This window comes from Acomys minous, assembly GCF_964271855.1.
Source record: "Acomys minous genome assembly, chromosome: 6".
In the NCBI taxonomy this organism is placed as follows: Eukaryota; Metazoa; Chordata; class Mammalia; order Rodentia; family Muridae; genus Acomys; species Acomys minous.
In genome coordinates, this window is record NC_140487.1 from 66,321,817 (window position 1) to 66,349,122 (window position 27,306).

A 27,306-nucleotide genomic window follows, 5' to 3' on the forward strand; every position below is an offset into this window, starting at 1 on the left:
CATCTCGTCTCACTGGCATGGCAATTTATATCCTTGCTCCCTTGCCTTAATTTCTAGGGTCAACAAAGGTTATCTGTTGATTGAGTGATGAGAACATCATCTTTTAAGTCCTTTAGACAAGAGATTATTGGCTGAAATTCCCAACTTCTATCTTATACCATGATTTCTTTCTACTGACTATTTTTGGTTCCCATGTGTGGTTATATTTTCCTTTTTTTTTTTTACCATATCTAATACTTTTCAACATTATTCAAGTTTAGAACTAGACACATTCTCTGGAAATATGGAAGCAGAGATGTGATAGACCATAGAGGCTATTTTTGTCTGACTGCCTTGGACTCTGCACAGCATGGTCTCAGTACGTCTTGCTGATGGATCTACTCACCATGGCATCTTGAAAAATACTAAGGACTTTATACAGCTCAACCAGACTGTGTCATATCCTGAGTGAAGAATTAATCTTTAAAAAAAAAATAACCTTCCTCCATTTCTGTTTCATCTGTGTTAGGTCTTAAAAGAAATTTAGATACTGGCTTTCATTTTTGTGTCCGCGTTCTCTCTCATAAGCGTCTTCAGGTTTCAGATCTTATGAAAGTGACATTTGATATGGTCAGTTATAATTGAGCAACTTAAACCTCGACAGTATGCTTCCAGGACTTAGAAGACGCTTCAAGTGAGTGGACAAATATACTGTCCATTTCTGTTATTTTCAGGTGTGTTCCATATCGACAGTTCCCAAAAGGCAGGATTTTGGATTTTTGTTGTTTTTTTAAATTTTTTTCCCCTATACCTTCACTGGATTTTAAATCTCAGACTAAGGTAATTTCCATGACAACAGTGTACTCTACTGTTTGGGATGTCAAACTTAGAAAACACAACTCTGGAAATTTACATCAACATCTGAAATGTATGAGGTGTTTGAATCCATGAGGTAGGAACCTGAGTTACTCAAACAAACACACACATCTGATTATAGTCTCGAGGCTTTGTGCACATTTGCGAAACAGATAAAACAGCCTACTGTATTGGAACAATATCCATAGGCCATTTTTTATTTGTTTCCTGTGTGGTCACTAGAACTGTGCTCTGAATCTTAAAAACAAACAAACAAACAAAAACCAAATACTTGCCAGGAATCATGTTCATTTGAATGCAGAAAAGTCTTTGATATGAAATATACTCTGAGAATTCTGTATTTATGAGCCAATTGTTCTAGACAGTAGAAAGAGAGTGGGGGGAGCAGGAGAAAGGGAGGGAGAGGAGAGCTTTACCTGACTTGTAGTATGCCATTTCTACTTTTTGGCAATCTCAAAATCTTTGAGGCTGAATAGCATAATTTCATAATTTGCCATGAAATCCTACCAAAGAAACCACTATCCCTCACTTCCTTATAGTTATCAATTAAATATTTTCTCTTAGAAGAGGGCTCAGTCCAAATAAACTCTGCATCCATTAGCTGTCCACAGCTTTACACATGAGCAAGGTTGTGGTTGTGGTTGTGAAACGTGTCACAGACCCATCACTGTGAATACTTTGTCATAGGATCTAGTGAAGTCATGAAGAGCCATGGAATGTTTCCATTCACTTCAGAATTAGAGTTGTAGATGGTAATTGGCAACAGTTTTTTTACCCACACCCCAGGAATTTTAGCCTCAGAATATCATTTTATTTTACCTAGTGATAAATCTAATTTACAGAGAATGTGACAAATTTCATTTAAAATTTGGGCTTTTTCATCATCATGTGTACATTATTTGTAACATATGTTTATGCCTCCTCTTGCTTGCCGTTGCCTTCCTACATGGACTGATAACCTGTGTAGGACAACTAAATATTCTCTCATCTTTTCTAATGCAGTGAGAGTTAATCCATAAGGATGTGTGGTATAAAAATGGATCAGCTGACACTCCTGAAGTTAATGACACTGGCGGTGTCAGAGGATAGGATTAGACTATGACAGAGAAAATGTTTAAAAAAAAAATCTGAGTCTTTAAGAACAAGTCTTCTTGCTCCCTTTCTATAGGACCACAGAACACAATTCAAAGCAAAGAATGAAAAACTAATTTCAATAAAACGCATAGTTTAATGAATCTTTTAAAAATGTGTGTTTAATTTATATATTCACTTTACATTCCCAATCGTAGCCCCCCTCCTCTCCTTTCAGTCCCTCCCCTCACCATCTTCCCCTAGTCCCCTTCCACTCTGCTCAAAAAAGGGAAGCTCCCCCGCCCCAATCAACCCACCCCAGTATATCAAGTACCTGAACTCATCCTCATCCACTGAGGCCAGGCAACGAAGTGAGCAAAAGCAGGCAACAGAGTCCATGTCATAGACAGCACCTGATCAACTTAACTTACCTTAACATTAAGATCAAATTGCTGATCGGTTACATATGTGTAGGGGGCCTAGGTCCAGTGCATGCATGCTCTTTGGTTACTGCTTCCATCTCTGTAAGGCCCCATGGGTCTAGGTTAGTTGACACTGTTGGTCTTTTTGTTGGTCTTTCTTGTCCCCTGTGGGCCCTTCTACTCTGCTCCCCAACTCTTCACGAGGACTCCTTGAGCTCTCTTGAATGCTATGAGTCTCAGGTTCTGATTACATCAGCTGCTGGTTGGCACCTCTCAGAGGACAGCTGTGTTAGGCTCCTGTCTGTAAGCATAGCAGAGTATCTTTAATGGTTTCAGGGCCTGCCTCTGAGGTGAGTCCTAGGCTAGGCTAGGAATTGGTTGGGAATTCTCTCTGCACATTTTGTAGGCAGGGTAAATTTGGGTCAAAGGTTGTGTAGGTGGATTGGTGTCTCCCTCCCACCACTATAAGTCCTGCTTGGCTAGAGGGTGGCCTCTTCGGACTCCATATCCCTCGTTGCTAGGAAAGCTCAGCTAGAGACATCCCCATACCCTCCCTGTAACCTACCCTGTCATAGGTCCCCATCTTGTCTCGGATATGTTTCTGCTCTTGGTTTCCCTTTTCTCTCCAGGAGCTCTCACCTCACCTCCCAACTCTCCCCACATCTGACCTCCCCTTCTCTTTCCCTCCCCCACTCTCTCTGACCCAGATCCTTGTCTACAGCCACTTCTTTTGTCTATTCTATTTCCCCACCTAGCTGAAATTCAGGGAGAACCTCCCTTGGGCCCAATTCTTTGGGTCTGTGTATTGTGGTATGTTTATCCTGTACTGTATAACTAAAATCCACTTATAGGTTTGTATGTGCCGTGTGTGTCCTTCTGAGTCTGGGTTACCTCACTCAGGATGATCATTTCTAGTTCCATCCACTTGTCTGAATTTTTCATAATTTTCTTGTTTTTAATAGCTTAATACTATTCCACTGTGTAAATGTACCATATTTTCTCTATCCATTGAGATAGAATTTCTGCGGGAAAGGCAGTTGCTTATGGGATAGTGTGTTTTGGGGTGAAGTGATGGATAGAACATTTGTATGCTGCTCAAATATGTGAGTGATAATTAAAGACAGAGAGTAGTATGGATGTCCGGGGACACAGGAAAGACTATCCCGACAAAAATAATGGAGACACACACTCAAGAACAAGAACACCTGCTTCTTCCCATACCTATTGATTATTAGACTTCTTAATCTTGTGTTGTATTGGAAGGCAGTATGTTGAATGATTAAAACAAGAAAGGTACTGATTAGCTAGTATATCTCAGGGACTTCTAAAGAACATTTGTAAAAATACAGAACCCTCAAAAAGAACCACCCTAAAGACATAAAGGAACCATTTGAGAACAGAAATGTAGAGAAAACATTATTGTTTGATTAAATACTAAAGCCCAGTAGTGAGAGAAATGGAGATGGAAAGGGTAGATAATACCGCACATGTCTAAATGATCAAGTAAATATAATATAATATAATACATTTTTTCTCTCTCCCTCTCATCATCCTTTCAGCTCTTTACATGAAATCTTACAATTCTGGGGTTTTCTTTTCTTTTTTTTAATTAAACATGTTTTATTTATTATAATTTATTCAGATTCCATTTGAATGTTAGCTCCTCCATTGTATCTTCTTGTTCCCACCCCCCCACCTCTTCCGCCCTATTCCTTTCCCATAGACCTCTTACAGAAGGGGACCTCCTCTCCCACCAAATGATCACATCCTATCAGGTCTCATGTGGATGGAGGCCCTGATTCCCCTTCCTCTGTGTGATACGAGGCCTCCCCACCAAGGGGAAATGATCAAATACAATTGTTATCTGCATTGTAATTATAAACACTAGTGATGTATATGGGGAGTTCGAAGAAGTAGAGAGAAAGGAGGGAGAGTGGAGAGAATGGAGAGAGAGAGGGAAATTCTCATCCGTGGTCCACAATACCCCATTGCTGTAACTGAAGGACTATGTGTGGTAATCAGGCTCTTTCCTTTTTCCTCAGCATCTCTACTCTTCCAAATCTTTTTTCCTATTACATATTTTTATCACACTTATTATATCTTAGGTTATCACGTGCGTTTTATGATAAAAAACCAATGATCCCTTGGGATAAATCAAGAATTTGGTGCATCTTAATATGGTCTCTCATAGATTGGCTCAATCTAGGTTGCAGGATAAAGTCAAGAGAAGTTATAAAGCTAAGTATGTCCCTATGTATATATGTATGTATGTGTTCACATGTACATGTGCATGTGAGCATGCATGCATGTGCAGAACAAAGTCAACATCAAATATCTTCCTCAGTCCTGCACTTCATTTTAAAGAAGATTTTTAAATTACTTTCAAAATATGTTCAGTTTTTTGCCACCAACCTTCATGTGATGTTCCCCCTTGGCAGACAAGGTAGCTATATTATTGCTTCCTGTTATCACTAAAATATTCATGACAACAACAGAGAGGGAACTTTTCCTACATGGTAGCTATAATTTTTTATGTCTCATCTACAGAAAGATATTTTATAACTCTTTTACTAGCATAAACAATAGAGCCATATTTACAAGCATCCTAAAATCAACAAATATTAGAGTTAAAATAATGTACTATTGCTAGGTAATGTTTACATTAATATTTTCTTTTAAATACTTTTTACCCATTTGCCTTTTAATCAATATTTTAAATTTATATCTTGAAAATTCCATACTATGGACAATGTGTCTTGATCCTATCCACCCTTATCTTCTCTTTCCCTTTCAACACCCTTCCAGGACCTGCCAAACATATGCCTTTCTATTTCATTACTTAATTAATTATAACCCACTGAATTCAGTTAGGGAGATCAATACACATAGAGGTATGAAGCCATCCAATAAGGTATTAGCAGCCTACTAATGATGCCCACCAAAGGAAAAGGTCATAAATTACCGGTAGCTCCTCAGCCAAGGGTGGAACCTCAGAAGCATTTATCTATCTATCTATCTATCTATCTATCTATCTATCTATCATATATCTTTTTTATTTTGTTCCTTCCCTGTTCAATTACATACAAACAATGTGATATGATCATATTCTCTCCCATTGTCAGCCTATTGCCTTCTTTTCTCTCTCACAAACCCTGTCCCCAAGTCCCCTTTCTGCTTTCTCCTTCTTAGTGATGTTCTCTCTCTCTCTCTCTCTCTCTCTCTCTCTCTCTCTCTCTCTCTCTCTTTCTCTCTCTCTCTCTCTCTTTCTCTCTCTCTCTCTCTCTCTCTCTCTCTCTCTCTCTCTCTCTCACACACACACACACACACACAATCCACATGTACACACATCTCTTTACATATTAATATTTCTTTAGCTCTCCCCTTCTTCATTCTGTAATAAGAATAATATCAATTAATATTAATAATGTGATGCAGCTCTAGGTTTGCTCTATATCTTGCAATTGTGAAAACTGAAGTAAACTATAAGGGTGCACAACTATATCTATGATAAACCAGTTTTAATCCAGTGGACTTACCCACATAGAATATGGTATAAATGGATCGTGATACTTTTATTTTTAATCTTGGAATCTCTCCATACCAATTTCTCTCTAGCTATAATAGTTTTCATTCCCATCAGCAACATAAAAGGATTCTATTTCTGCATCCTTATCAGCAGTTGTCACTTGCCATCTGTCCTCTTGGTCGTAGCCGCTATGAACACATCTCAATGTGGTTTTTATTTGCATTTCCCTGATAGCTAAGTGCATTGAAAATCTATTCAATTTATATTAAGCATTTGTATTTATTATTTTGAGAATTGCATACTCAACATATCCACTCACTGACAGGATAATTTATGTAAGGCAGTGCTTAACTTCTGCAACTTTTATAGATTATAGAAAATAGATTATAGGAAAAAAAAACTCCTTCAATTACATGGGAGAGGATTTTATATGCAGGATATCTCTTTAGAGATTATTTTCTTTACTGTGATAAGATTTAAAATTGCATGACAACCATGGAATTATATCCAATGTTATTAGAATCCCTTTCAGAAAGGTCTCCCCTAATCTGTATCTTGAAGGATCTTGATTCTTTTTTCTTCTAGTGTTTTAAGTGTTCCATGTCTTACATTGAAGTCTTTGATTCATTTTAACTTGTTTTTTTGTGCAGAAGGAGATTTACCACTTATTTTATTATTTTATACATGATATTTAGTTCCCTAAGCACTATGTATTAAAAGAGATGTCTCCTTTTCATTGCATAATTGCCATGTCTCTTTCAAAGATTAGAAGGTTATAAATGGGTGAGTTTATTTCTGGATGCTCCATTTTTTTCATTGCTCTCCATGTTTCTCTTTGTGGACAATCTGATATTTATCAACATGGTAGAGTAATGTTTGCTTTATTTGTGATTATTGATGATCATTTTATTAACAGCATGTAGTTTGATTTAAAGAAGAAAGTTTATAGGCAGAAAGGTAAAATAATAAAGGATATAAAGGAGGAGGAAAGTGTAACATAAAGGAAAGTACTGTCATAGACCAGACCCACGACAAGGAGGAAGAGTTAGTTTAGAATTCTCAGCCTGTCATTCTTTGACTTCTAAACACCAGAGACCCTTTCAAGAAATGAAGCTCTTAGCCATTGGCATTAACTCCAGTTAATTTGTTTCTTCTTTCCAACCAAAAGATTCCTAAGTTGACTCCATATAGGACACGTGCACAAAGAGGAAAGCACATTTCAGAGCTCTGGACGTAATACTGGCATGAAAATACAGCACTGTCTCTCCTGTTTCTGAGGACTGTATTTCCAAGTTGCAGGATGAGTTTGGGGGACATTCATTTAACAATCACTTCTTGACCATGTCTATTTCTTGAAGTAATTCTTGATTCTGTAAATACACCAAAAAACCTTAAATTCTTTGTTCTGGTCCTATTGATAGTAGAAAAGAATACTATGCCACTTTTCAGGAGCACAGCCCGTGACTCCTCTCTGTCCATTCCTCTTGACCAGATGAGTCTGAATAACTTTGGCATCAAAACAACCTGGAAGATCAGGAAATGGAAGCCGGGATACAAACAAAAAGTGACATGGGCAAAGAAAGGCACAGATGTATAGTTAGCAGTCTCAGAATAAGAACTGCCCGTTTCTCCTGAGGACTCCTCTGCTCCCAGGGCACAGAAAGCTGTGCAGAAGAAGAGCTTTGCAGCTATCATGGCTTACAGCCTGGAAACGAATGAGTTTCTCACACCTCACTGGCACCCTTCCTGTGACGTGATCCCTGCAGACTCATAATTGTGATGTTGCTGATCACTTACGCTAAGTTGGCAAATATGGCTGCATATCTTATACACTGAAAGGATTTTGTGTTGGCTTCTAAATTGTACAAAAATACATATACAACAAATATCAAAATAAAGGCAGTACACAGCTAGCAATGTAAACACTGACTATAGTCTCTATCTCTATCATCCTCTTCGTTTTGCCATATAGACCATGCTAGGCTCTAAATTGTGATCCTCTCTTCCCCAGGCCCATTGAGGAATTACAGACATTAGATACCTCACTTCAGGCTTTTATTTTATTGGAGTATTTTCTCTACCCCAAAATTGATTTTACTTATTGTTTCTTAAGCTGTCATCTTCGTTTTATGATAAAAACCAATGATGTCTTGTGAAATGGCAAAAGAGTAGTTTCTCTTAACACACAGATGCTGCAAAATTTCCTTCACTAGAAAACAAGATAACTTCATAAAAGAGATATGAGGATAAAGGAAGTCTCTGGTGTACTTTAAAGTTAGATTAGAGTGTACAGTAATCTTCAAATTCTTTCCAGTGCTATGTCAATAAATAAAGTAAAGTAGCTCTCCATATGTCAATAACTATGATTGTGAGATCACAATAATGTGATTTAAGAGGCACATTCTAATGGCATGGGACTCCATATGAATGGTTTCAATGTTGGAAGGAGCCTGGGAGAAATTTGTTTTCTTTTCCAGAGAGAGGACATGGAGTGTCATAGATCATTAGACAGAAGACTGCTCAACTCACAGAAACATGGCTTTATTCACTTTAAGCTTAGGAGAGAAACTGAGTGCTAGATTTAGATCCATAATAAAATGATATATGCATGACTTCTGATACATGCAAATGTGTCTAGAGTAAGTAAGGTCCTCCTCAAGAATATAATGACTGGACCATCAAAAGTTGTTTCTTTCTATTAAAATCTAAACACTGGGTAAAATGTCTTTGTTTCAGCCACAGCCACAATTCTGCCTAAAAATAGGCAAGTTTGGATGCAGGCAGAGTTAATGGCCAAACTCCACAAAGACAAGGTAGGCAAGTCTTCAATAGTTCCTGCCTCACAAATAGGTCTGTCAGATATATTGTGCCAGAAGGCTGAAGATGATGCTCCAACGTTATAGAGAGTCTTGGGTAACTGTTCAGGCAGCAAACTGTCTCTGTCTTTTTTCATTTTGGAAGCTGCTAACCTGCACTTTTGGTTCACTCAAGTAATTACATTTTATTCCTTCTCAAGTCTCTGGTGGGGTTGAAGACCAGATAGTTTAGTTTTACAATTAAGCTTAGTTGTTTAGGGGTTAAGATGTTTTTAGGTCTAGATAGATGTTTTAAGTTGATAGAGATGAGATGTGATTTACATTCAGAAATTTAAATGCACCAAGTTAGGAAAGATGTTTTCTTTGAGATTGCCAAACACAAATGGACAAATCACTATGAATGTAACCATTTATATAATTCCTGATTTTCTTGTGGTTCTTCTCACTGTAGGTAGTTTACTGTATGTATGTGTAATAATATAAGTATATATGTTAAAAAAGGAAAAAATATATCTTTCCAAATAATACCACCCCCTTGATCAAAGTAGACCCCTGGTAGACTATTCAGAGCTGAGACTGAGATCTTAGCAGCCCTCAAAAGTGTCAAATTACACTCTTCATTTGTATTTTTGGTTATTCTTTTTTCTGTAATGTTATAAATACATATGCTCAATTATGAAAAAGACAGCTGTGAGGTGAGTGCTGTGTTTAAACAAAGATGATGACAAATATTTGTTCATTTGCATTTAGCTTATGGGAAGATCTAATCTTAGGGGAGGGGAATAGGGTGAAAGCAGGAGGGAGGGAGGAATGGGAGGATACAAGTAATGGGATAACAAGTGTGTTGTAATCTGAATAAATTAACAAAATTTTAAAAAAGAAAAAGCCATCTAGAAATTAACATTATTCTTTAAAGGTTTTCGTTTTGGGAAACAGCATTTTTCATGGACACATAACAATCATGCATATACATGAGACTCAGTGTGGAAACTTAATACATGAATAAATACTTAATCATTAAAAAAGAGATTTAAACACAAATTCAGGAGTCTAGAGAGATGGTCAGCACTTAATGGCAATTGGCTCCAGGAAAGAGCAGGAATTCAAAGCTCAGCACTCACAGTAGGTGGCTCACAACTGTCTGTAACTCAAGATCCAAGGGGCATGTCCCACGAAAGCCTTCACCTACCAGGAAACTGAGACAGAGGGGAGGACATTCTAGTGGGACTCTAGATGAGAGAAGCATGGGAGAATGGCAAAGTAGAAGGATCCAGAGGGTCCTAGAAGCCTACAAGTAGAACATTATGATAGGCAGATTTGGGCTCAGGGGTCCCGCTCAGACTAAGGCACCAGCCAAGGACAATACAGGCGGTAAACCTTAAACCCCTACCCAGATCTAGACAATGGACAGAACACTCTCCACAGTTGAGTGGAGAGTGGGATATTACTTTCTCACATACTCTGGTGCCTCACCTTTGACCATGTCCCCTGGAGGGGGAGACCTGGTGGCACTCAGAGGAAGGACAGCAGGTTACCAAGAAGAGACTTGATACCCTATGAACATATACAGGGGGAGGTAATCCCCCTCAGGAACAGTCATAGGGGAGAGGAATAAGGGGAAAATGGGAGGGAGGGAAGAATTGGAGGATACAAGGGATGGGATAACCATTGAGATGTAACAAGAATAAATTAATAAAGGAGAAAAAAAAAGATCCAAAAGATTAAACTCCTCAATGTATTCCATAGACATTTGGACTCAAATGTGAACATGAGTATGCATTTATACACTTGCACATGCACACAGACACAAATACCTTTTTGAAAAACTAAATTTCTGAATGTGCCATTTTCCACAAGACCCTTTGTCTCAGGAGAAAAAGGCAGAGATGTGACAGAGGGAGGCATCTAACATCCTGTTCTGGCCTCCACCTGTGTATGCACAGGGATAGCCACACCCCCATACACCGACACACATCTACACATACTGATTGATTAATACACAGAGAGAGATGCTATAACGTCCAAAATACACAGAATTTCAAAAACCTAAAGTATATTTTAATGACTGCTTTACAGCATTATTTTTAAGAACATTAAATTAGAGGTTGTTATTAAAAATTAAAATTAATTTTACATTTTTCTTGTTTAAAACATCTATGTGTGAAATCAAGGATGTGGATTATATCTATGTTGTACATTTTATACATGTTGAATGACACTAATGTATAAAATTTATTCAGATGCAAGGGCTAGTTATCATGTCATATGCCAAAATTGTCTAAAATTCTATCACTCGCATAAATTATTTTTGCCTTAAAAAAAGAAAAGAAAAACTAAATCTTAAATACAAACTCAAAAATTGATCCTAAACTGCATCAATGTGATACAAGGATGCCAAGGTAAGCTGTACTCTTTGGTGACTTTCGTATTCCAGCCATGAGGTCTGTGTGAAAACAGAGCGATGGTGGATAAGTACAGACAAGGATGAGGCAGGAAAAAGAAGAGAATAATGCAGCACGAAGAGCAACTATCTCAGACCTGGCCTGTTTCAGAAATGTCGGCTGGTTGCTTTTGTGCCTCCAAACACCTGCTGGCCTTGTGTGAAATCACTGTGGTTGCTGCTAGGTCTGGTAAATTTCTCTTACTGTCTTCCAGTTTCTGGCCTCACCCGCTTCCTGAGTTGCGTCCACAATGGAGTTTGTGCACAGAGGGGAAAGCACCTTTCAGCGCTGTGGACAGACTGCTGGCACAGAGGTACAGCGCGGAGTCTCCTGCTTCAGAGGACTGGATTCCGAGGCTGCAGGGTGAGTCTGAGGGACACTTAGCTGAGAATCGCTTCTTGACCAAGTCTATTTGTTCAATAATTTTTTCATTTCTAAAATTAACCAAAAATTTAAGTTCTTTTTTCTGGTTCTGTTGATACCAGTAAAAGGCAGTATGCCCCTTTTCAGGGAGACAGCTCATATTTGCTTTCTGTCCTTTTTCTTTGACAAGATATCCTGGAGTCTGGGTTACTTCGGCGTCAGAAGAGCCTGGAAGAGAAGGAAACAGAGAATAAGAACAGAGCAGGGGGGACTCTGGAAAGCCCAGAGGCTGGGAACTTAAGTTTGGAGTGTAAGACAAGGTCTTTGCCTTCGTACCCAGTACTCACCTGCCCTAAGCAGACAAAGCATTGCACAACAGAGCAGCCGTGCATCCATGGCCACACTAGGCAGGGCAGCAGAGGATGCTGTGTTTTCATGATTCACCTACAAACTTCCTGTGACGTGAGTCTTTGCAGACCCAACTCTTACGGTACTGTTTTGTGCTACCACTGAGAAAGTTTTTAGTATCAAAGGGAAAGCTTTTCCTCACCTTTGTTAATATAACTCGATGACTATTAATTCAAAACAGTTTATATGCATTTCACTAACAAAACAATGCATATGTGAAAGTCATGAGATTATAAGAATATGGGAATTAAAATATTACCACTGCTAGACAAGGCTTACAGTACACGTTTTAAATTTATTCTTTCACAATTTCATTATACACACAACCATTATATATATGTATATGTATATGTATATGTATATATTACTTTAATCATGTTCTTGCCATTGTCTTCACTAACTGCCTTTCTTTCCTAATGAACCTCTTTTCTTTCCAACAAGTCTCCCTTCTACTTTCTTAATACATTAGTGATTCTCTCTCTCTCTCTCTCTCTCTCTCTCTCTCTCTCTCTCTCTCTCTCTCTCCCTCTCTCTCTCTCTCTCTCACACACACACACACACACACACACTATTGTTGAACAATCACAACCCCCCTCTCTCCTCTGCATACCTTACTGCACCAGAATCTTTTCCATTACTATTTCCTATTAAATTATTGACATTATTTATTTATTCTTAAGTCTTTGTTTGCATCTTTATCAAAAAACCGATGATGTCTTGGGAAAGGGTCACAGAAATTATGGAATATAGGAAGCTATTGTCAGTGCTAGAAAAATGCCTCAGTCTGGTCACTGGAATAATGACAGTTGGAGAGATGAAGATATGGGAGAAAGGATTGGGTGCATCACACTGAGACTGGAACATATATTAATTGTAAATATTCCTTTGGTAACATGCATATATGTAAAATAAAATACATATAGTACACTCCACATTTCAACACTCATAGGCCAGGACATAATATTATGAAGTTATTGTAATTGTTCTATGACAGGTTATATACAAGTGTTTCAGTGCTGGGAGGAAGCTGTGGATAGTTTATTTCCTTTCTGGAAAAAGTAGATTTTTGAATATTTTCTTTCATTTAGAAGGGACAGACTTGATAAGCACACAGAAACATGATGTGTTTTGCTCAACTTAAGCTCACAGGGAAATACAAGCGGCAACATTGTAATGTATGATCTTATGATATTGCGTATGTGGGTAGAGTTGAAAGTTCCCCAAGAAAACCACAGCTAAATCATTACAAACCCATTTTCTATTAAGATTTTAAATATGGGCTCAGGAGTAACCAAACTTGTCAGTGTGGCAAAATGATGCCAACTAACCTTATGATATTTGGTAATCATCCCATTCCACCATGAAATCACATGAAAGAAAAAGCATGGAATGAAAGGTCAGAAAAACAAAACAAAACAAAAGAAAAAAAGAAAAGTGAAAAACGCAATATGACGAGCAGCCACCCCTGACTTGGTCTGGGTGTGCTGTTTTAGAAGTGTCTCTCCTAACCTCTCCACATCCCATGTGAAATGTACTGCGGTTTACACTGGCTCCACTTAATTTCCCTCCCTTCCTTCCAACCCCCGGCATCACCTGCTCCGTAAGTTGGCTCCAGGGAGGGTTTTTGAATGGAAGGAAGTGCACATTTCAGTGCTGTGGACTGACTGCTGGCACAGAGGTAGAGCGCAGAGTCGTCTGCTTCAGAAGACTTTATTTCCAGGCTGCACAGTGAACTTGAGGGACACTCAGCTGCGAATCGCTCCTTGACCATGTCTATTTGATCAAGAGGCTTTTGATTCTGAAAGTAAATCAGGAACTTAAACTCTTTGCTCTCTTTCTGTTGATACCAGAAAACAGCAGCGTGCCCCTTTTCAGGGTGACAGTCCATCTTTGCTTTTTGTCCTTTCGTTTTGATCAGCTGTCCTGGAGTTTGAATAACTGCAGCATCAAAGGAGCCTAGATGAAAATTGAACAGAAAACATGAGTGCAGGACAGAAGAGACTCTGGAAAGGAAAATTATTTAGGTCTGTTGCTGGTAAACTCAAAACAAGAATCTATCTTGGGAGCTTAGGTCTCACCTGGCCCGAGAAGGCAAAGCACTACACAGCAGATGAGTCGTGCGCCCATGGCCACACTGGAGCAGCAAAGGATGTGAGTTCATATGCTTTGTCAGTAACCTCCCTGTGACATCATCCCTTGGTAGACTGAGTCCTCATATTATCGCTTCATGCTACCACCAAAGCAGCTCACGGTATCAGAGAAACTTTACTATAATGAGTGAATACAACGTGTTAAAGTTTTAATCATTTAAAATAATTTTTCAACTGTCTTGTTGTCACAACAGTACATCTAAATTTTAAGGAGCTATAAAAATAAATGGAACATCACATTAGAGGATCATGTTACTGTTAGATAATGCTTATACTTTTAATCCATTAATTCTTTATAATATAATGCTATTTTAGAGTTTTCCCTTTCTTTCCTTCTCTTTCTGTCAAAATGAGCTATATAGCTTATCAATTATAGCCTTTAGCCACCACAACAGTGCACCCCATCCTCTGTATACATCGATATATTTCTGTCTATCCCCTTTTCACTTTCCTGTTGAATTATTTATTTTATTTATTTATTCTTAAATTATCATATGCATCTTTATCATAAAACAGATCTGAGAAAGTCAAAGATTGTGGAATCTACTGAACCTACGGTCACCTCTAGATGGGCTCTGTCTAGCTACTGAATTGTTTCAGGAGCAGATATGAGGACGTGGGAGAAATGCTGTGCTCCACCATATAAGTGCAGATAAAGTGTACATTTTAAGATGTGTAAAGGGAGTCATTTATGTAATAGTCTGTGTCTCAACCCTCATGTTTCTGGCCATACAGTGATATGGCAGATTAGAAAAGTTTATAACATGTTTAGTCCAAGGGTTTCAATGCTGTCAGTGAGCTGGAACAAAATTGGTTTATTTCCTAGAATAGGTGGATATGAATGGAGTACTGTGTAGCTGTGAGGAAAAAACAGGTAGGATATTTGCATTGAAAAATGGGTGATTCACTCATTTTCAGCTTAGGGAGGAGGGGAATCTACATGTCAGATTGTATCATTAATGAAATAACTGTTATGTGGTGTTAAAATTGATACATACGTGTCTACAATGGGTTTTCTGTGACAGGATCTTGCCTGAATCTCTACAAATCCATTTTGTCTTGAGATTTTAAAGCTAAGCTCACAAAGAACTATGTTAACGTTTAATCGTCCCCGTTATAATGATTCCAATAGGATTTTTATCTTTGGTGACTGTCTTATTCTCCTCATGAAGACTGGATCAATGAGAAGGAAAGCAGGCTGAGAGAGAAAAGCAAGAGCTAGACAGAAGGAAAATAGTCACACGAAGCCACTAAACAATGCTGTATTTTCAGGCTTCATGGGCGGCCGTCCTGGGAAGTGATCCCTCTGCAGATACAACTGTTATGTTACTGTTTCATGTACAAACAAAGCAACTTATGGTGATAGAAAGAAAGGCTTTCCTTGCGCACATTATATAAAATTTGCTAGCCAAGTGGTGGAGGGGCATACCTTTAATTCCATCACTCAAGGGGCAGAGTAGTTTATAAAGCAAATAAATCCAGGACAGGCAGGGCTACACAGAGAAACAGTGTCTCAAGAAAACCAAATAAATAAATAGAAAAATAATAAATAAGTAAATTATAAACTTACTCATATTTCATTCATTCAGAACAACTTTGTATTTTTATTAGTATAAGCTCACATGTATATTTTGAGAATTCAAACAATAAATAGAATGTCTAAATTAATATAATATCTTACTTTTGGGTGATGTTAGTTCTCTTAATTCACCTGTCCCTCTCTCTTTCTCTCTTCTCTCATCTTTCTCTCCACAATCTTATATCAAGATATTATAAAACTTCCAATATCGTCTATAGCTGGCCTCATGCTTTAATTCTTCCTGCTTGCATCAATATATTATGTAACTTACATTATAGTATATAACTGGCCTCACATTTTTCTGCTTCTTGCTTGTTTGAATTCCAGGCCCTAGCTACCACAGCACCTTTCTTCTTCTTTTGTTTTTTCCCTTCACCATTTTCTATTGATGTATTGATTTAATGTTTCTGAAATAATCCTCTTCCATTTTATGATAAAACTGGCAACACACACACACACACACACACACACACATATATATATATATATATATATATATATATATATATAGAGAGAGAGAGAGAGAGAGAGAGAGAGAGAGACTGTTTGGCACTTGGCACTACCTATCTGGTCATCATGGGTCAGTAGGAAATGCCATAGAGAGATATGGGGATTGGGGGAAAGGTTTTGAACATCTACATTAAGAATGGAACCAACAGTGAGTCTCAAGAGTCCTCTCATAACCTGAAGATATATAAATATAATCCTTTATTTCTCAATAGCCACATTTCTGGATATATAATGTATATTGATGATGACAGCAGAGGAAATTCTATAAGCATTTAGTGCTCACAGAAAACTTGAAATTTTTTTTTTGGAAGACTTGCATGTGTGGAGGTCTCACAGAAACATGGAGTGTTTTGCTCACCTTGACCTTTGGGGCAGAGTAAAATACATAGCACACAAAATAAAATAATGTTTATAAAATATAAAACACATACATGCAAGCTCAATCATCACAAATCCATTCTTTTGAGATTGTTAAATTCTAGCTCTGAAAGATCCAGGTTACTCTTCCTCAGCAAGGTAGAATGCTGAAAGTGAATTTGAGGTCTTTGCTGACCACCTTATCATCACCATGGGTACCACATGGAAAGAAGTAGGTAGAAGAAATGAACAGAAACACATAAAGCAGAGAAAAGATGGGAAAAAACACCGTGTAAAGATAATTCTTCCCCGTTCTGGCCCCACAGTCTTTCTGAACTGTCAGCTGTCACTACCCTTTTAAGCACTTTCTAGATGTGTGTAAAAATCTGCTGTGGTTTACACTGGCTCCAGTTAATTGCTGTTCCTTCCTTCCTACCCACTGCCTGTTTCCTTCCTGACTTGGCTCCCTGAAGGGTTTGTGCACTAAAGACATTGCACATTTCAGCGCTGTGGACAGACTGCTGGCACAGAGGTACAGTGCGGAGTCTCCTGCTTCAGAGGACTGGATTTCCAGGCTGCAGGGTGAGTTCAAGGGACACTCGGCTGAGAATCGTTCCTTGACCAAGTCTATGCTGTCACGAGGTTCTTGACGTTGAAAATATATCAAAAACTTTAACTCTTTGTTCTGCTTCTGTTGGTACCAGTAAACAAAAGTGTGCCCCTTTTCAGGGGTACAGGTCATCTTTGCTTTCTGTCCTTTCGACTTGAACAGATGCCGAGGAGCCTGGATAACTTGGCCATGCAAAAAGCCTAGAAGATAAGAAAACAAAAAGTATGAAAAAGTCCAACTGGCCCAAGGAAGAATCTTGACATAAAAAAAAAAAAAAACCAAACAAACAAACAAAAAAAAAAAACTTGGAGCTACTACTGTCAAGAAGAATCCCAAAACCAGGACAGACCTGCTCCCAGGAGACAAAGGGTTACACAGCAGAGAAGGCTCCTGTTCATGGTTGCACTGACTAGCATCAGACTGAGACTTCCTGTCACACGATCCCCTTTCAGATTCATAAGTCGTCATGTCAACACACATGATGCTGCTGACACATTTCACAGTATAGAAGGAAATTTTTGGCACAGTAAACAAATCTGGTTTTCTTTTACTAATGGAAACAACACACACATATTTTAGATAGACAAGAGTAAAATAAGCATCTTACGACTATTAGACAAAGAACAGGCTGTTCGCGCATTAGTGAGAATCTCTAAAGTTCTCCTTCTCAGTCCCTTTCCATAGCATACGTGTGTAAAACCATGCTTACTTTCATATGTTTGCATATATACTGCGACACATTACCTTTTTACTAAATGGTATTTAACCACTTTTCAGTGTCCGATTTTTCACTGTTTTTTTAAAAGTTGTAGCATCTTTTTTGTGAATTTTTTTTCTTTACTTTTTCTCCCTCTTTCCTATTCTCATTCTAGGGGAATCAGTTAACAAGCTGAAGTACTTATTTCTGTGGTTTTTTTTATCATTTAATTAAAAGTTTCTTTCACCTTATAAACTGATATTGAAAATATGATCAAAGCTTGACAATACACTAATCGGGTGAATATTCAATTAATTAATTTCTGTTAGGAAACAGTTACCACAATTTTTAGAGCTCTTGTTTCTTTTCCTGCATCCACGTTCTCTGCTTTCTAATTACATTAAAAGTTTTTTTCCTTATTAATTTATTCATCTGCTTTAAGTCCCGATCTCAACCCCTTCCCTCTTCTCTTCCCAGCCCCTCCCTTTCACCATCTTCTCACATTTCCCATCCCCCTCTCCTCAGAAAAGGGGGATCCGTCCACCAACCAGCCTCAACACATCAAGCTGCATGAGGACTAAGTGCATCATCCTCTTCCACTGATGCCAGACAAGGCAGCCCAGCTAGGGGAAAGTTATCCAAAATCAGGTAAACTGTGTCCATGTCAGACACAGCCCCCGCTCCAATTGCTAGGGAACCCACATGAAAACCAAGCTGCCCATCAGTTACATATGTGTAGGTGATCTGTATACACACCATGCATACTGTTTGGTTGGTGGTTCAGTCTCTGTGAGCCCTCCTGGGCCAAGGTTGGCTGGCTCTGTTGGTTTTCTTGTGGAGTTCTTGTGCCCTCCCCATCCTCCTCTAACACTGAAGTGTGTGTATGTGTGTGTGTGTGTGTGCGCGCGCACGCGCACTCTGAGAGCAGCTCTTTCTCAATTTTGATTTTATGAATAGTGTCACATGTGTACCTCAGACTGTCCTCAAACCCAGCCTCAGTGTGTAGCTGAGGATGACCTTGATTCCCTTGATGCTTGGCTCCATCTTTTGGGATACTAGAACAGCAGGCATGAACTAAGATGCCTGGCTGTGTAGGTGTCTTTTTTATGTCTCTTTTATATTTTACTGTATAAAATATCAAGCCATTATTTGGTTTTACATGTTTTTAGACTATTGACATTCTGCAATGTAGTTTTCACTGAAATGTAAAATTCTATTACACTCATATGTTCAGTTTTAGTTCATTTTCACTTTCATTTCATTTCTGTATGATAATTACCATCATGTAGTTATTCATTGTATAATCAACGGACATTTAGGATTATCGTGTTTTCCAACCAGGACAGCATTATAGAAAGCTTCAGATGCCAATTGGTTCAGCATATCAGACTGTCCCACACAGGACTCCTATTGAGGCTAGAATTTTGCAACATTTCTTTTCAGCTCCTATCTCCTAACCTACAAAAGAGAGATAAAGGAAAAGAGAGATGTCCCTGAGTCAAACGTAGTTTCCTCTTCGTAAAAGACCAATAATACTTATAACCAATTCCCAATGAAAATAAGCATATATAGACCAAGGGAGTAAACAGAAACTAACCCAACCCCCCTTAGAGGAAATTGGACATCGTTCTCTTAAGGTTTCTTCAGGCTGATTTAGGGTGAATAAATAGTACCTATGAAGGGCACCCAAAAATTAGAGTAAAAGGTTAAATAAGTCAGGGATAGCATTTGTGGTCCATATAAAGATATTAATCCAGTTTTTAATCAATATTTCCTGAGATATGCAAATTCTTAATCTTCTTTGATTTAATTTTCTAAAAATATTGGTGATTTAAATATGTTCAACTTTTTAAAATGTGAAATGTGTATATCTGAGTCCTGTGAGGTAACTTGTTAGGAAAGATGTCACATTTCTAATCACATCCCCTTCACATGCCCCTCACCAGATCCATGCTTTCAGGTTCTGTGTCTGATCAGATATGGAGCCTGATTCATGTTCATTCACTGATCTTTACTGTGTGTGTGTGTGTGTATGTATGTGTGTGTATGCATGTGTGAGTGTCTTGTATGTGAGTGTGTATGTGTGTGTTTGTGTGTGAGTGTGTGTATATGTATGTGTTTGTGCGTATGAATGTGTGTATGAGAGTGTTATGTGCGTGAGTGTGTATATGTTTGTGTGTGAGAGTGTGTGTATGTGTGTAAGACTGTCTTGTGTATGAGTGAGTGTATGTTTGTGTGGGTAAGTGTATGTATGTGCGTGAGAGTGTCTTGTGTGTGAGTGAGTGTGTGTGTGAGTGTGAGTGTGTGTGTGAGTATGCATTTGTGAGAGTGTCTTTTGTGTGTGTGTGCATTTGTGTGTGTGTTTGTGTGTGAGTGTGTGTGAATGTGTGAGAGTGTCGTGTGTGAGTGTGTGTGTGTATGTGTCTGTGTATGTGTATGTGTATGTACATGGGTGCAATAGCTCATGTCTTTCTGAATATAGCCTAAAGAAATTTCAATAGAAAAGTCTGACTCCCAGCCCTTGGATTACTTAAATTTTCCTAAATTACCAAAAAATTATAATTTGCATTTCCAAGGATTTTTTCTCTGCTGTCTATATATTCTTGATGGAATTTCTGGACCCACAATTGTTTTCCTTATAGACTGAGTTTGATGAATTTAACCCATATTTTAGCTATACTGCATCTTCATTTCACAATGAGATACATAAACAGCTTACTTCACATTTTCACCCAGCAGAGAACCTTTCACTATTGAGAACCTTTCATCCCAAATGAGAATCACTGTTGTTGACAAGATCCTATTTCATTTTAAACTGTGGTTTTTATATAGAGCCAATGCTACAAAAGGAAAATCCAAACATAATTGTGTTAATAGCCTGTTTCTGTTGAGGAAAGCCTACAGGAAAATCTACCCTCATGTCCACAGAACCAGAAACTCAACTTTAAAAAAAATTAGTCTACTTTCTCAAGCTTGTCCCCCTGGACAAAGCATGCCAGCTTTCTCTTTGATAATTGCATCCCAAATGTTCCTTTCTTCTACAGGCTTTTGCAGAAATGAGTCTCTCTTGTTCATCATATCCTGATCAAGACCAGCTTAATTTGGTAAAGTTCAGATATGGTCTCCTTTTCGCTTCTTCTGAGACAACCCAAACAAACAAACAAAATAGGTGTATGCCCCTATCCTCCCAAGGAAGTCCAGGTAGAGTCTTATTTACTACTATGTTACACTTAGTCCTGCTAAATTCTGCTATAATTATGGATTCACTGGACAATTAGCTCTGTGGATTAACCTTTTACTATTCAACTAACCCTCAGTGTTTAAAAAAGTATCATGACAGGGTAAATTGTCGAGAATAAAAGCATAGCTTGTGGTACAGTTCTCATGAGCAGTTTATGACAACTCTGCAGGGAGAGGAGCGGCCAGTAGCTACTATAAGATATAAAGTATGTGAGGGTGTGTAGGAGAGGAGGTCTGGAGAATGATGCACAAAGGGGCTTGGCCTGTGGTACTGTGCAACACCACCAGAACAGAGGTAGGAAGCTATTTGGTTGGTGCTGGTCAACTTAGTGGTAAGAGGGAAAAGGCCCTTCTCTTTGAGAAAGACACTAGCCTCACATCTGCCATCTGAGCATCCTTCTCATCTGTACAACAATAAGCCCTTTCAGGCCTTTTTCTAGATTCTATTCATACCATCACATGTCATTATATATAGTGTGGCTGAAACCCCGGAGTCAATCCTGTCACGGTCCGCTGGATAGGAATAGTGTCTGAAAGATTGTGGTGTCCACCAGTCCTGTGGTCAAAAGAGACAGGGACTGAGGCCTGGCCTCAGAAGGAACCTTCATGCTGTTGGGAGAAGACGGTATGAAGCAGGGATCTGGCAAACCTAGGAAAAGAATTTACCCCGTGTTGACTCATCTACTCCCACAAGACAGAAGCGCACAAAGCAAATCATATAATTGCCGGTTTCAATGACAAAATCTCTCTCTGTAGCTCCATCATAGGCTCTAGGAAATCAGCATGCATGCGAGTGTCCCGCAGAGTGTAACGTGTAGGATTCCTCACTGATGATGACATCAGTCACAACAAGTGCTTCTGATAGTGGGACCATGGTGGAGGAAGATCCAGTCTCTGGTACTTTTCCTTTTGCTTCAGTGTATATCCCTTCTAAATGCAAAATACCAAATGGGATGAGTTGGTGTCCTTTATTTCCTGGCCAAAGTCACATTCAGAATGCTATATATTTGTGTGTTGGCTGCAGTTAGATCTGGGAAAGTACGCACCTGCAACTTTCAGACTCTATTGACTCCTCTCATTCCCACTAACATTATTAAGATGAAGAAACCCATACATAAGAGGCAGCTCAGGCCGGGCGTAGTGGTGCACTCCTTTAATCCCAGCACTCAGGAGAAGGGGCAGGCAGATCCCTGTGAGTTCCAAGGCCAGCCTGGTCTACACAACGAGTCCAGGACAGCCAAGGCTAAACAGAGAAACCCTGTCTCTAAAAACAAAAACAAACAAACAGTTCAGATGTACTGTTGTTTCTTGTTAAAAAATATTTTTTTAATCTATGGCCAGTGTTTACCATAAGCAATTAATATGATGAACATAGAGAGATGCTCTTGGAGGCTTAGCAACCACAGGATGTCCTTTGCCTCACTCATTAGATGAGAACAGAGGACTAGGAGATAGAGGAGGTCCAAATCTTATTTCTGCCATTTTCAGCTAAGCATCTGTACTAACATTACTTGACCTCCTTTCGACTTAATTTTTCTTCTGTAATATGAAATAATGAGTATCAATCTCAAAATTATATAGAGAATTTAGAGCAGTTCTTAGCCCAAAACAAATATCATATTTATGTTTGTTATCCTTAATTTTAGGATCTGGCATTCTAATAAAAAGAGCATTAAGAATTTAATACCACACCAAGAGAAATCAGACATGTATTGATATGGGATTTTACCTACTAATGAAAATATTTCCCAGCAGTGAATTTGAACAGGTGTAAATGTATTGAATAAATAGGTTCTTTTAAAGAATCTTAGATAAATGGAAAGGATGTTAATAATTTATTAACAAATACTGCTAATCTGCTAAACAAATTTTATTTTTTATTTCATCCACCGCCATCTGTAATACAAGGTACACTGCTTTCATAATAATCCCTGATTAGAACACAATGGCTTCGTAGTTGTTTGTGACACCTGCTGGAAAAAGGAGAGAATTCAGAGATGCCATGATTACAAGGAAAAGAAAATGGGGAGAAAGTAGGGGTGGGAGGAGAAGGAGAGAAAGAGAGGGAATGGAAATTCATCTTCATTAAGAAGAGCTACATGGTTTCTAGGACTCTCTGAATCCTTCTACTTTGCTATTCTCCCATGCTTCTCTCATCTAGAGTCCCAATAGGATGTCCTCCCCTCTGTCCCAGTTTCCTGGTAAGTGAAGAACATTATGATAGGCAGATTTGGGCCCAGGGGTCCTGTTCAAACTATGACACCAGCCAAAGACAATACAGGCAGTAAACTTCAAACCCCTACTCAGATCTAGCCAATGGACAGGACATTCTCCACAGTTGAGTGGAGAGTGGGGTATGACTTTCACACGTACTCTGGTGGCTCATATTTGACCATGTCCCCTGGAGGGGGAGACCTGGTGGCACTCAGAGGAAGGACAGCAGGTTACCAAGAAGAGACTTGATACCCTATGAGCATATACAGGGTGAGGTAATCCCCATCAGTCACAGTCATAGGGGAGAGGAGTAAGAGGAAAATGGGAGGGAGGGAGGAATGGGAGGATACAAGGGATGGGATAACCATTGAGATGTAATAAGAATACATTAATAAAATAAAATTTAAAAAAAGAAGAGCTACATGGTTCCTTCCAGTGTCTAAGTCTTGGGTTAGCCTTTCAGTCACACCAATAAAGTGGAGGCCTCATCCCCTATAAGAGCCTCTTCATTTTTGTCAGCCTGACAAACCCAAAGGACCCCCTTTAAGAATAACATTTAAAGCTATAAAGTGAAATTAATAATATTACAAATGAAACCAACTCTTTTCAAATGCAGATACCACTTTAAATTTTATGATGTATCAATGTATAGACAACTTCAAAATAAAGTGAATAAAATATATGCTCATTGATCTGAGACAGTCATGAAGGCAAATGGTACTTACACTATGTGATGCGATATGAAAAAGAAATTAACTTTCAAATACCTGCAACACGTGCTACTTCTATGCAAATGAAAATGCACATAATTTACATTATCACGTTTGTCAGAGATACAATGAAAACTGTTATATTTTTATTCACTATTTTTATTCTGAAAGGAAATGATATATTTCAGTTAGACATAAGTGAAAATAAAGATGTAATTTCTATTCAAATCCGTATGTTTTCTACATTTTATCTGTGCAACTATTAGAGGCCCTGAGATTACGGATTAAATTTTTCCTCCTTGGGAAAGAATATGATTCACATGAGAAACCATGCATGGAAAAGGTTAGAAAGCTTGCATACCCTCCAAAACCCATTGTGCACATGTAAAATTCCTAGTGTTGTCCAAATATAACAGTATTTGGTTCTTTGTACTAATATTTAGACTTAAAATAAAACAAACATTCACCAAAAATGTATCCTGGTCTTAGGAACATGAAGAAAATCTCCACAATCGATCCTTCTACACTGTATATTTGCTGTCAGCCATATTTGTCATTGCCTTGCCATCATCATCACCCTCCTCCTCCTCCTCCCCTTCCTCCTCCTCCCCCCCCCTCCTCCTCCTCCTCCTCCTCCCCTTCCTCCTCCTCCTCCTCCTCCTCCTCCTCCTCCTCAAATATATGTGATTCCTGAAGAGCATTCCTGGCCTGGGATATGATAGCACATAACTCAAAAATGAAAAATTGAACTTTGTGCTTAGAAATCCCATAATCTGCTCATAGGGTATCAAGTCTCTTCTTGGTAGCCTGCTATCCTTCCTCTGAGTGCCACCAGGCCTCCCCCTCCAGGGGACATGGTCAAATATGGTGCACCAGAGTTCGTGTGAAAGTCAGACCCCACTCTCCACTCAACTGTGGAGAATGTCCTGTCCATTGGCTAGATCTGGGTAGGTGTTTGAAGTTTACTGCGTGTATTGTCCTTGGCTGGTGCCATAGTTTGAGCGGGACCCCTGGGTCCAAATCTGCCTATCATAATGTTCTACTTGTAGGTTTCTAGGACCCTCTGGATCCTTCTACTTTGCTATTCTCCCATGCTTCTCTCATCTAGAGTCCAAATAGGATCTCCTCCCCTCTGTCCCAGTTTATTAAACACTGTCCTTTGTAATAGTATGTGTCAATAATAGTTGATTCATGTGAAAAACAGCTGGTATCAGGAGCTCAGACATCTTTGCATGCAATCACTGATGTTGTAGAAAGCGCTTGCTTTATTGTATATCTATTGTGTGTAATTATGGCTTTTATTTTGATAGTTTCACAGAGGCATTTAACATATTTAGATCATATTCACAACTCTATAACTTGGAATAATTTTATATAATATACTGAGGGGGAGGTATGCATTGGGAAGTGTAAAGACTATACTGATTTAATCTGATGTCAATTATTTGAAGCAATGATTTACTAAATAAGTTTATGATTGATATTATAAAATATTTCATAAGTTTATTAAAGTAAGCTTGGATGCACTAGCTGATGTTTGTAATCCCAGAACTCAGGAAGTTAAGATAGGGTGATTGAGAATTCAAGCCAAAATAACCCAAATGATGAGATCCTGTATCAATAAAACAAAATGTATGCAAAATAATAAAATATGTAGAACACCTACATAGTGAAAACTGCAAATTGATACTCTTTTTTGAATATCAAAGGCATCAACAAAGAAATGCTGGGGAGCATCTATATCTCTATCTGTCATCTATCTATCTATGTCTGTATAATATATATATATCATCTATACATGTGTGGAGACAGAGAGAGAGAGAGACAGAGAGAGACAGAGAGAGAGAGAGAGAGAGAGAGAGAGAGAGAGAGACAGAGAGAGAGAGACAGAGAGAGAGAGACAGAGAGAGAGAGAGAGAGAGAGGAGGAGGAGGAGGAAGAGAGAGAGAGAGAGAGAGAGAGAGAGAGAGAGAGAGAGAGAGAGAGATGAAATTTGGTTAATCTTGCCTATATTCAGTACATTCAGAAAACTGCGCCTCTTTACTCTCCCTATACTTCTCTCCCAATCACCCTTTCCTTCCTTCCTTCCTTGCTTCCTCCCTTCCTCCCTTCTTCCCTTCCTCCCTTCCTCCCTTCCTCCCTTCCTTCCACCTAGACCCATCATTTACAGATTTTCCTTCCGGCTATACTGTTACACATTGTGTTTCTGTTAACTTTCAACAAGCTAATGTACCACATATTTCCTGAGCTGGGTCCATAGTGAGTTTGTGTTCTAAGAAAAGCCAACAGTCAGCACTGTGGATTGACTACTAGCACAGTAGTACACAGCTGAATTTGTGGGCTCACTCGACTGGATCTCTATAGTACATGGATTGTTAGAGGGACATTTAGCTGAAATATTTTTGTCAATCATATCTGTTTTGTCTAAGATTTCTTCATTCTGAAAGTAAACCAAAAACTTGAGTTCTTCTCCCAGCTTCTTGTAGTACCAGTAAACATAAATATGTCCTGTCTGGGGGGTGCACTCCATTCTGGCTTTCTGTTCCTTTCCTTTGACCAGATGTCTAGGACTCTGGCTGACCCCAGTGTCCACGGAGCCTGTGAAGGAAGGAAATAGAAGGTGAAAATAACCCCCAGAAGAGAGTCTATTGGCAGAGATGTAAAAGAACGTGCCGAAACTGGATCACAACCCACTCAAAACAGACTTACTTGCAGTCCAGAGTAAAAGGGCCACACAGAAGAGAAGTTTGAAGTGCATGGCTGACTCACAGAGAACCTTCTCTGAAGGTTTCTTCAACACCCTTAGGCAGTCTTCTCATGACGTAATCACTCCTCCCGTGGACTACACAGTTGTTAGCTACGTGAGGCAGAGACGCTGTGCGGGATGTGGGACAGGATGAGGAAGCCGAGTCTTAGACGACCTGAGTTTCAGCCTGCTTTTTTCTTCTCCCTTAACTTACTATTTCACTTTTCTTTTTTTAAATAAAATTGTTCACATATTATTTATTTATTTCTTTACTTATGTGATTTTTAAACTTAATTTGCTTTCTACATTTCACTGTAGGAAATCAGTCTGAATAGTTCCTGGATAAGCGCCATGGTTTTTGCCACATGCACACTGCCACATAGCAGTTACTTTAGGGATTTAAATATTAAAACTTAAAAAAATATTTAGACAAATAGGCGGTGCAGTTAGAACACTAATATAAGAAATGGCCTTGACTTAAGCAATGATCTGAAGAGATGGGTTATGGCTGAGAAGTTTTGAGTCTGTACTGTTCCTAGATTTCGTCATACTCTGGTAATGGGCAGAAAGCTGAGTTACTGAATTTTACAC

General features: G+C 38.7%; 1 gene segment (V, D, J or C); it reads right to left on the bottom strand.

The window, feature by feature from the left end:
- The window catches only part of LOC311600761 (T-cell receptor beta-1 chain C region-like), a 266,643-nt gene extending 252,534 nt beyond the window's left edge, over positions 1-14,109 (bottom strand). Inside the window, exons 1-2 of the C gene segment in view lie at positions 13,981-14,109; positions 13,564-13,858 (exon numbers count right to left, since the gene is read on the bottom strand).
- Positions 14,110-27,306: the final 13,197 nt, after the last annotated feature.